We start from the raw sequence: 11,905 nt of genomic DNA on the forward strand, positions 1-11,905 counted from the left end.
GCCCCCAATCACATCATTCAGCTCTGGAACCACGCTTTATAGCAGTCCTAGAACCACGCATGCACACGGCCCTCAGCCACACTTCCAGCTCTGAGAAAGTACCAGCCTGTGCAGCTGGGTCACATCTGTCCCCAGTTCACAAAGGCATAACGCTGATCTGCTGCCACAGCTCTACACACAAAGGGCCCCATACCTTAGACCAGTGCACACCAGGGTTATGACCCCAAACCCGTGCACCCAAGGAACGCAGCCTGGCTTCCTTCCTAGTCCCCAACTCCCATCCGTGTACTCCCTCCGACTCCCTGCTTCTGCACCAGGTTCCAGCTTTCTGCCTCTCAGTTCCTCGGCCTCTGCAACCAGGGCTGCCCTCTGTGGTGCAGAAGGCTCTCCCAGGTCAGCTGCATTCCCGTATTGCCACCTTAGTGGCCCTCCTGTCCCTTCTTAATATTTCTGTGGAGCAGGGCTAATCTCAAACTACTCTAATCGGCCATCTTCTAGGCATTCCCCGACATTTACATTTAATGTGCTTACTGATATGATTAGGTTTTATAGCTATCATATTACTACTTGTTTTCTATTTGTTCCATCTGTTCTTTATTGCATTTCCCCTTCTATTTGCTTTCTTTTGGATTGAGTATTTTTTATGATTCCATTTTATTTCCTTTCTTGATTTATTAGTTTTAACTGTTTTGTTATTCTACTGGTTATTTCAGGGTTTATAGTATACGTCTTTAACTTATCACAGCTTACTTTCAGGTGATATTATACTACAGATATAGCAAAAGAACATTACAATATTATACTTCTTTTTCACTCCTCCTGGTCTTTATGCTATTGTTAACATATGTTTTATTTATGTACATTGCAAACACTACAATATATCGTTATTACTTCATTTAAACAGTTGATTATCTTTAAAAGAGATATAATTATCGATGATTATCTTTAGAAGAGATATAAATATTAAGAAAAGGTTCTTACATATTTACCCATGTAGTTACCATTTCTTGTGCTCTTTATTTCTTAGTGTATATCAGTATTTCCATCTGTTATCATTTTCCTCCTGCTGAAGGACTTTCTTGGACATTTCCTACAGTCTGGGTCTGCTGACGATTATTTCAGTTTTTGTATGTCTGAAAATATCCTCATTTTACCTCTGTTTTAACAATATTTTGCTGAACAATTTTCAGTACTTTAAGGATGCTGTCCCACTGTCCTTTCATTTGCAATGTTTCTGATGAGAAATCTGCTATTGTCCTTACCTGTGTTCCTCTACATAACATATCTGTCTTCTCAGGCTATGTTTAAGATTTTCTCTTTAACACTGGTTCTGACCAATTTGATTATGATGTACCTTGGTGTAATTTTTCTTTCTTTTTTGTGCTTGGTTTTTCTTGACAGTCTTGGATCTCTGAGTTCATAGTTTTCATCAAATTTGGAAAATTTTGGTCATTATTTTTTCAAATATCTGTCTCTACTTCTCCCCTCCTTGTCTCCTTTGAGGACTCCTATTAAATATATATGAACTGGAAATTTGTCCCAGATGCTGTTCTCATTTTGTTTTCATTTTTTTTGGTTCTTTTTTCTCTTGCTTTAATTTCCATGCATTATCTACAAGTTCCCTTATCTTTTCTTCAGCCATGTCTTATTTGCCAATAAACCAATTCAGTGTAATTTTTATCTCAAGAAATTACAGGCTTTCATCTCTAGAAGTGTGATTTGGGTTCTCAGAAATATATTCCATGCCTCCACCTAACTTTTTGGACATAAAGAATACAGTCATAATAACCTTTAGTAACTTTGGATGCTAATTCTTACATGTGTGTCAGTTTCAATTGATATATTATTCGCTTTTCCTGCCTCTTTAGTGTCTGGTTATCTTTGAATGCAAGACATTGTGAATTTTATCTTATTGAGCCCTAAAACTCTTTTATTCTTATAAATATTCTGGAGTCTTGTTCTGGAATTCAGTTAAGTTACTCGGAAAGGTTTGATCCTTTGGATCCTGTTCTTAAGATTTGTGAAGCAGGTCTGAAGTAGGCTAGATTCAGGGAGCTATAATGTAATAGCAGAATATTATACCACAAAGCCATCTTTAAGCTTAGGATTTAGTTCTGCAGAAGACTTTAGGAATGACCTTGGCAACACATTTAATCCCTTTTCTAATATAAAAGTGATAATTTTAGAAGATATATTTACTTGCATTAAAAACTACAAAGCACTCTGAAAAAAAGAAGGGAGAGGGAGGCAGAAAGAGAGGGAGAGAAATAAACTGAGGACAATGGGCATTCCAGAAATTCATTTTGAGGATGAAGATGAGTTTTGGTAAGAACTGTTCTATAATACATGAATGCATTTCATTCTGAGGATAGTGGATAAAAACACAGACATTAGGGACAAATAGACCTGGATATTCATCAGAATCCTCCACATGTAAAAATTCAACCTAAGTCTTAGTTTTTTCACCTGTAAAAATGCCATACTCCTTCACAGAGTTAATCTGGAAGAGTAAAACCAATTAAATCCACTGAATTAAAATATGACAAAAATAATTAAAAGCAATTTTAAATTCCCTGGTAACCAAGTGAATTATGTATCTAAATTGGTGAGGGAGAGATTTTAAAATGAATCAGTTGAAAAAGCCACAATTAAAAAACACATCCCTCGAGAGGATAAGTGATTCAAATCCTAGCCACTTACCCATGCGCCTAACGTAGTTCCTTTTATATAGCTATTATTGTACCTATATGAGCCTATTAACACTTAACTGTCTTGATTCTAGAGCTGTATAACTTTTTTTTTTTACATTTTAACTTTTTAAATTGTATAACTAGTATACAAAGAAGAAAATAAAAAAGCAATAGTTTTCAAAGCACTCTTTAACAAGTAGTTACAGGACAGATCCCAGAGTTTGTCATGGGCTACCATACCATCACCTCAGATTTTTCCTTCTAGCTGCATAGGAGACTAGAAGGAATAAATATTTATTATCACAATCGACTTTTTTTCTTTTTTGTGAAAAATAACATATATACAAGAAAGCAATAAATTTCAAAGCACAGCACAACAACTAGTTGTAGAACAGATATCAGAGCTTGGTATGGGTTACAATTCCACAATTTTAGGCTTTTACTTCAAGCTGCTCTAAGATACTGGAGACCAAAAGAAATATCAATTTAATGATTCTACAATCATGTTCATTTGTTAAACCCTACCTTCTCTGTATAACTCCACCATCACCTTTGATCTTTCCATCCCTCTCTTTAGGGATATTTGGGCTACAGCCATTCTAAATTTTTCATGTTGGAAGGGGCTGTCAGTAATATGGGGTAGGGAGATGGAATTAGCTGATAGTCTGGAGAGGCTGGCCCCTCTAGGTTTCAGGACTTATCTGGTCCAGGTTCCCATCTGGAGGTTGTAGGTTTCCGGAAAGTTACCCTAGTGCATGGAACTTTTGTAGAATCTTATATATTGCCCTAGGTGTTCTTTAGGATTGGCTGGAATGGTTTTGGTTGGGGGTTGGCAGGTTATGATAAGTAAAATGTCTAACTGAAGCTTGTGTAAGCCAGAGTAGCCTCTCAACTCTATTTTAACTCTCTCAGCCACTGATACTAGAGCTGTATAATTTTAAAACTGAGTATGAAGGATAGCAGAATCCCAGAAAGATCCTAACACTAAATTCCTTGCAATTTCTTTATAGACAGATTCCAGACTGTTTAATAGGAACAATCCAAAGTGTATTAATGCTTGAACCCATCGCTGAGAACCTAAGTCCATTGCTCTTGAGCAAAACTCATTATACAAGATTAGGCCAGATCTTTTCCATTGGTGAAGTATTGGCTTTTGTAGCCAAATGTGTACTTTTCAAAAGGACATACAAAAGTTATATCAATCTCTGCAATAAACACCTGTTTTAGCATTGTCATAGAATAGCAATCTTGCCTTTGTTTAACAATCGAAACTGGAAACGTTTTACTCTATCTTCAGCTCTTAAACTCTTTCTTGGCTTGTTTTTGAACTTTTAAAATAATAATAAAATGCATAATTTGGTAAGTATTTTTAGAATAACACTGGATAGACTCCTCAAGTATTAGACATCATGGATCTTTGCAAACTCATCTTGTGATTTATATTCTTTCTTTTACCAAAGAAGGCTTCATTTAAGAAGTACAAATTTGTTATTCCAGCTTTTTCATTTCCCAGCAGTTTCTCTCATATTGCCTATCTATTGCTTTCTGAAATTATGCTCTTTTGAGCTATGTGTGCAGAGCACACAAGAAATTCTGATGGTAGACTTTGTTTCTTAAATACCACTAAAATATTCTTAGCCTATTAATTCTGAGAACTGGGATGCTTATGAGTTACCCTAAAAAGAAGACAGGAAGGAAGAAAGGAAGACAGGAAAGAAAGAAGGATGAAAGGATGGAGGGAGGGGTAGAAAAATAAACTGATTGTTCTTAGGATACTTTTAAGTGGCTCTGTGGAGCCAGGTGGGTGTAAACACTATCACTTGTTACGTGTAACTTTTTTCCTTTTGGTATAATTGGAAAGGCCCTTAACAGGGCATCAAGAAATCCAAATTTTAGTCCCAGTTTTGTTGCTATTCTGCAATGTCATCTTCAAGAATTCATTTAGCTACTCTGCCCCCTTCCCCACCCCAACTTGAAGTAACTGATAAGGTCAATTCATCCAGTTATAATTTATTTTTAATCTTACTCCAAAATTTTCAAAAGACTGAAGTATAGTAGTTTTTAAAAGCGTCAGGCCCAGTATTGACTTCCGAATATCTACAACTTTAAGAAATTACTACTATAAAATATATGAATTGAAAAAGCTAAGTAGTTTGTTTCAAGACACTGTCATGTTTTTGCTTATTTGTAACATAAAATAAAGAAATCCCTAAGTCTGAAATTTTGCAAGTGTGTTCTCAGCCCAAAGGTGAATTCTTGGAAAGTATGAGAAGAATATAATATGTTCTCCTGTCTCAGATATGAGGGCAAAAAAAGTTTTTCACTTCAAAAGAAATTACAATTTTTGCTTTTCCCTAGTGATTTTCTTTTATAAGCCAGATAAAGATGACTTTTTCTAAAGTTAAATAAATACTTCCAACATAAATTTTTTTAATTATGAAAATATGACTAGTTAAATTTCCAGGAAAAAAAAGTCAATTCTGCAGACCCTGACTTATTCACTAAAGGAAAAATATAGAATGACTACAGTGACTAGAAAATGCCTCTGATAATCAATACTACTGGAAGCTTAATGTTTGTTCACTCAGGAAATCATTAATCTGAATATGTGTTTATTTTTCACTTTTATTGAAAAAAGATTTTTAAAAAAATCCAAAATTAGTTACTTAAAATAACAATGAATATAAAATATTGATTTTAAAGATCTGTATTTGGGAAACTATTTCATCAGTAAAGTTTGTTTTTTTTTTAAGTTATCCTTTAAGTTGTGAATATAAAATTTGATTGCCATTAAAAGTATATTAGGGAAAAAAATAAATAAATAAATAAATTAGGGTAGGCCACAGTGGCTCAGCAGGGAGAATTCTCACCTCCCATGCTGGAGACATGGGTTCAATTTCCGGTGCCTCCCCATTGAAAAAAAAAGAAGGGATATTAGGTTGGAATATTTTTCCACTGTAGAGAAAGTTGCCCATGGAAATATTTGGATTTGAAAATACTTGCAAAATTAGTCTATCCACTCAATCTGACCTGAACACTTACTATCTTAATGTAAATATAGTCCACCATTGAATTTGAAATCCTCAGAAATCTGACTTTCAAACTTAATTCTGGGGTTTGGAATAAAGAAGAAAAAGAAGAAAAGGAATATACTCGTAAGCCCTTAGGCAGCAGCCCTTTCCACACCCAGTAAGCTTAGGACAAAATGGAAACTAGGAGAACTAGGTATTTATTCCTATAATTAATCTTTTATAAGACTGAATAATAATGATGATAATTGAATAAATAACATTTAATAGAAAATAATAAATGATACATTAAAATAATTAATAGTAATAATAATTGATCTTTTATAAGACTGAAGAATCCTTCTACCTCCTGACACTGGGTCAGGCATGAAGAATAGTATTATTATACCTGAGAAAGTTTCTAAGTTTCTCAGAAGCCATAATGCATAAATAAAGGGCATACTCGTCGGAAAGGTGGGTTATGGCCCTAACCAGAAAATTAAATCACTAACTTAATTTTTGTACAATTAAATTGTCTCATAGCATTGGTGATAAAGAAATATTCTTAGGATCCATAGAATAATTAGTTACTTCTGAATTTCCAAATTGTGAATTTTCAAAGAACATTCTCATGTTCAAAGAGGGTAAGCATCAAATAGTCCATTCCCTGCCATACACTACTATAAATGACTTTGACTAATTTGTAAAAAGAGAAAAGCTGAAAGGAGCATGCTATATAATCATGAAATACCCTAGAACTTCGCCTCTAGAAGCCCAGCTCAAGGCAAGGGGAATTTGTGGTGTGCCAAGGAGTTTCAAAGTAACTGAATAAATATAAGGCATCTCAGAGTATTCAATTTTACTCAGATTTTTTTTAATTATATAAAAGCATTATATTTATTTATATGCATATTATATATGCTTTTATATTAAACATAGGGAAATTACAGCATATAATGCAACATTTACTTTAAATTTAAGACAAAACATGAAACTAAAGAAAATTCTAACTTGGAACCGGGCTTCATGGCTCCTCTAAGGCCAATTATTCACTCTCCTTTGCAATAACCATATATTTGAAAAAAAGTTTGAGGAGTGACTGATGATTATTCAAGACCTGGTATCTTGAAACCTCCACTGAAACTGGATGTTATCAATAAATGCAGATTCAGAGAGAGGTTTTTAGTTCATTTGAATATGCATTTCTGAACTAATGGCTATATCCTCTTATTTGACACATAAGTCATCTGTTACTGTGCTCATCAAAAGGGTTTAAAACATCTTATTCTTCCTGTGAAGACCTTTTAAAAATGGATTTTGGAGTAGTTTCAGTAATATTTAAAATGGTAAGATAGCAGAACTTTTTGCAAGTTATTACATATAAAACAGCAACAAATAAGTCTGGTCACGATATATTACAACAGAGTCAATTTTTTCAGATAAATGAAGTTCATTACCTGAAATTCAAAACCTTTAAAAAATTATTTTGAGGAAAATACAACATTAAGATGAACATGCAAGTAATCTTTTCTCTGTGACTTAGGGTCATCATTAGGAAAACTATATTCTGTTTCCAGTGCCCTTGGTTTAGGGCCTTAGTTTTCACTTGAACCACTGATACACTGTAAAGTCTTTCTGATTTCTTGTCACCATTCCCTTCTCAATGCAAACCAGTCCACCAGAATTATCTTTCTAAAACACGAGTTTGATCACATCACAAAATCTACCACGAATGGGTTGCAATGACTGGAAGGGAGCATGAGGAGACTTCTGTGGTTCTGGTAATACCCTTTTTCCTGATCTGGGTACCATATACTTGGGTGTAAATTCAGTAACATATACACTAATGACTCATGCAATTTATTATTTATATTACACATCAATGAAATTACCTTAAAAAATACTGTTACCTTAAAAAATACTGCTAAGACCCATACAGAACATGTCAATATGACTTCATCACATGCACGTTTGTCATTTAATTAATCATCACAACCACCACACCAACAAGAAAGCCAAATGCTTTAGCAATCTGAGTCATAACATTTCTTTACTATTTTCATTCCTGCAATGGCCCAGCCACAAACCCTAAACTACAGAAACATTCCCTGAATATATCAGGCATTCTTGTGTGATATCCTATGAATTATTTCAGTACCCACTCAGCTTTGTGAAGTCTTCCCAGTTCTTCAAGCAGAATTACTATTTCTTGTTTTATATTTCCTTGGTACTCTGTATATGTCTCTATTACGGGCATTTGGTTTTATTATCATTAGCTGTTTGGGTATCGGCCTCACTTGATAACCATAAGCTCCTATTTGGTAGCAGCCATGTATTACTCTTCCTTTGTATTTAAAGCCTAGGTAGTAGGCATGAGCTGGCTCACTGATGGCAGCTTTCATGGTTGATACCCCTTCCCCCTTTACTTACAGTTCTTACTTTTGTAGCTGTCAGCGTGCCTCCATCAGTCATACCTGCAACACTGTCCAATTTTGATTCCAATCCAGGAAGAAACAGGAATGCACTTAAACAAGCTTGTTAGAAACAGGCCTGAAATAAAGAGCAATAGATTATCTATGAAGATACTACCATGAAATCTACTTCTAAGACTGCATCCTAAAGAAAAATTTAGTTAGTAGATTGTTGGGGAATCTACTTTTACCTTGGGGAAAAAATTGGAATCACATTAACTGTCCCCAAATAAGGAACTGGTTACATTACAGTATATCTTTATATTCCGTAAGTATATTTATTTATCCATTAAAGTATATAGCTGAATATTTATTGCTAGAACAGAAGAAACAGGTATGAAATTACAATAACAAGGTGTTAATAATAGTTATTTCTGAATGGTGGGATTATTAATTTTCTTACATTTTCTTTAATACCAATTTGCTTGTAACAGGAAAAAACAACCAAAGTTTTCAGATATACTTATTTATTAGCAAGAGATCATTTGCTTTTTCCTTACTTCAACAAATAATTGCAATATTAATAAGAACACAGTTCTTGCTATCATGGTTCTTAATTGTGAGGAAAAAAAAGGCATGATCAAACATTCTGGGAAAATTTTCTACTCCTCTCTTTTATTTTTATTACTTAATTGCCTATTCCTTCCTGTATTCATCAAGGACTTTGGCACTTGGCTCATAGTATCTGTGTCCTCGGCATTTTCTGCCATCAAGTGCCTCCTCAGTGTCCATATGGACAGCCCATCCAACAATCTTGAACTCTGTGACTATACCAGTTTTCAAAAACTATTTCGCTTTACTCAGCAATTAAGACCTGGAGCCAATACTCCAACTTTCTGATCACCAGGAAACTGTTCACAGCCTTCGACACTGATTTCTGACCACATTTACTTATCCTTCAGTTTGTTTATTATGCCCTAACCACTGCTTTTACCCTATTTGACTTCCATTCCTCAACTGTTCTTTTTTCTTTCAAACCAAGATCTCCCACATAGCTTCATCTTTTCTTTTCCAGCCTAGAATGCCAGACACATCAGTTTCCCCTGCTATAATAACCTTGCTCCTAGTTAACTCCCTCTGCCATTCTCTAGGAGATGTATTTAATACCATTTTACTACAACTCAAACTTGCTACTTGACCTATGCCCTATCTCTCTATGCCTGCTTTATCAGAGAAAAATCAAAACAATTAGCTAGGCGGACCCTCAACTTCCTACCTAACATTTAGAATTTATACATACAACTATCTTCACCTCCTTCCCTCCACCCTTGGAGGAAGAGGTATCCTTTCTCTTTTCCAAGCTAATTCCTTTACCTGAACCCTTGATCCTATACCCCTTCATCTCCTAGAAAATCTTGCTTTACCTTTTTTGTTTGTTTGTTTGTTTGTTTTTAATATTTTTATTGACAAATCTTCACATGCATACAGTCCATACATGGTGTACAATCAGTGACTCACAATATCATCTCATAGTTGTATATTCATCACATGATCATTTTTTTATTACTTAAAAAAAAATTAACTAACACAACATTTAGAAATAATTCCATTCTACATATGCAATCAGTAATTCTTAATAGCATCACAAAGATGTATGATCATCATTTCTTAATACATTTGCATCGATTCAGGAAAAGAACTAGCAAAACAACAGAAAAAGATATAGAATGATAATGTAGAGAAAAAATAATAATAATAAAAATAAAAAATAAAAAAATATATAAAAATGAAAAAAGGAAAAAGAAAAACAAAAAAAAGAAAAAACTATAGCTCAGATGCAGCTTCATTCAGTGTTTTAACATAATTACATTACAATTAGGTAGTATTGTGCTGTCCATTTTTGAGTTTTTGTATCTAGTCCTGTTGCACAGTCTGTATCCCTTCAGCTCCAATTACCCATTATCTTACCCTGTTTCTTACTCCTGACGGTCTCTGTTACCAATGACATATTCCAAGTTTATTCTATAATGTCGGTTCACATCAGTGGGACCATACAGTATTTGTCTTTTAGTTTTTGGCTAGACTCACTCAGCATAATGTGCTCTAGGTCCATCCATGTTATTACATGCTTCATAAGTTTATCCTGTCTTAAAGCTGCATAACATTCCATCGTATGTATATACCACAGTTTGTTTAACCACTCGTCTGTTGATGGAGATTTTGGCTGTTTCCATCTCTTTGCAATTGTAAATAATGCTGCTATAAACATTGGTGTGCAAATGTCCGTTTGTGTCTTTGCCCTTAAGTCCTTTGAGTAGATACCTAGCAATGGTATTGCTGGGTCGTATGGTAATTCTATATTCAGTTTTTTGAGGAACCACCAAACTGCCTTCCACAGTGGTTGCACCATTTGACATTCCCACCAACAGTGGATAAGTGTGCCTCTTTCTCCACATCCTCTCCAGCACTTGTCATTTTCTGTTTTGTTGATAATGGCCATTCTGGTGGGTGTGAGATGATATCTCATTGTGGTTTTGATTTGCATTTCTCTAATGGCCAGGGACACTGAGCATCTCTTCATGTGCCTTTTGGCCATTTGTATTTCCTCTTCTGACAGGTGTCTGTTCAAGTCTTTTTCCCATTTTGTAACTGGGTTGGCTGTCTTTTTGTTGTTAAGTTGAACAATCTCTTTATAAATTCTGGATACTAGACCTTTATCTGATATGTCGTTTCCAAATATTGTCTCCCATTGTGTAGACTGTCTTTCTACTTTCTTGATGAAGTTCTTTGATGCACAAAAGTGTTCAATTTTGAGGAGCTCCCATTTATTTATTTCTTCAGTGCTCTTGCTTTAGGTTTAAGGTCCATAAAACCGCCTCCAATTGTAAGTTTCATAAGATATCTCCCTACATTTTCCTCTAACTGTTTTATGGTTTAGACCTAATGTTTAGATCTTTGATCCATTTTGAGTTAACTTTTGTATAGGGTGTGAGGTACTGGTCCTCTTTCATTCTTTTGCATATGGATATCCAATTCTCTAGGCACCATTTATTGAAGAGATTGTTCTGTCCCAGGTGAGTTGGCTTGACTGCCTTATCAAAGATCAAATGTCCATAGATGAGAGGGTCTATATCTGAGCACTCTATTCAATTCCATTGGTCGATATATCTATCTTTATGCCAATACCATGCTGTTTTGACCACTGTGGCTTCATAATATGCCTTAAAGTCAAGCAGCGTGAGACTTCCAGCTTCGTTTTTTTCCCTCAAGATACTTTTAGCAATTCGGGGCACCCTGCCCTTCCAGATAAATTTGCTTATTGGTTTTTCTATTTCTGAAAAATAAGTTGTTGGGATTTTGATTGGTATTGCATTGAATCTGTAAATCAATTTAGGTAGGATTGACATCTTAACTATATTTAGTCTTCCAATCCATGAACATGGTATGCCCTTCCATCTATTTAGGTCTTCTGTGATTTCTTTTAACAGTTTTATGTAGTTTTCTTTATATAGGTTTTCTGTCTCTTTAGTTAAATTTATTCCTAGGTATTTTATTCTTTTAGTTGCAATTGTAAATGGGATTCGTTTCTTGATTTCCCCCTCAGCTTGTTCATTACTAGTGTATAGAAATGCTACAGATTTTTGAATGTTGATCTTGTAACCTGCTACTTTGCTGTACTCATTTATTAGCTCTAGTAGTTTTGTTGTGGATTTTTCTGGGTTTTCGACGTATAGTATCATATCGTCTGCAAACAGTGATAGTTTTACTTCTTCCTTTCCAATTTTGATGCCTTTTT

General features: G+C 34.6%; 2 long non-coding RNA genes across 2 annotated transcripts in view; one reads left to right on the plus strand and one right to left on the minus strand.

Annotated features, from left to right (window-relative positions):
- The window catches only part of LOC143681281 (uncharacterized), a 109,371-nt gene that overhangs the window by 20,392 nt on the left and 77,074 nt on the right, over positions 1-11,905 (plus strand). The window lies entirely within an intron of this gene.
- LOC143681282 (uncharacterized) overlaps positions 1-11,905 on the minus strand; it is a 35,809-nt gene that overhangs the window by 6,445 nt on the left and 17,459 nt on the right. The window contains exon 2 of the long non-coding RNA XR_013174522.1: positions 8,129-8,248. This is a non-coding gene — a long non-coding RNA (uncharacterized LOC143681282). The remainder of the gene's footprint in view (positions 1-8,128; positions 8,249-11,905) is intronic.

This window comes from Tamandua tetradactyla, chromosome 4 (assembly GCF_023851605.1).
Source record: "Tamandua tetradactyla isolate mTamTet1 chromosome 4, mTamTet1.pri, whole genome shotgun sequence".
NCBI lineage: Eukaryota > Metazoa > Chordata > Mammalia > Pilosa > Myrmecophagidae > Tamandua > Tamandua tetradactyla.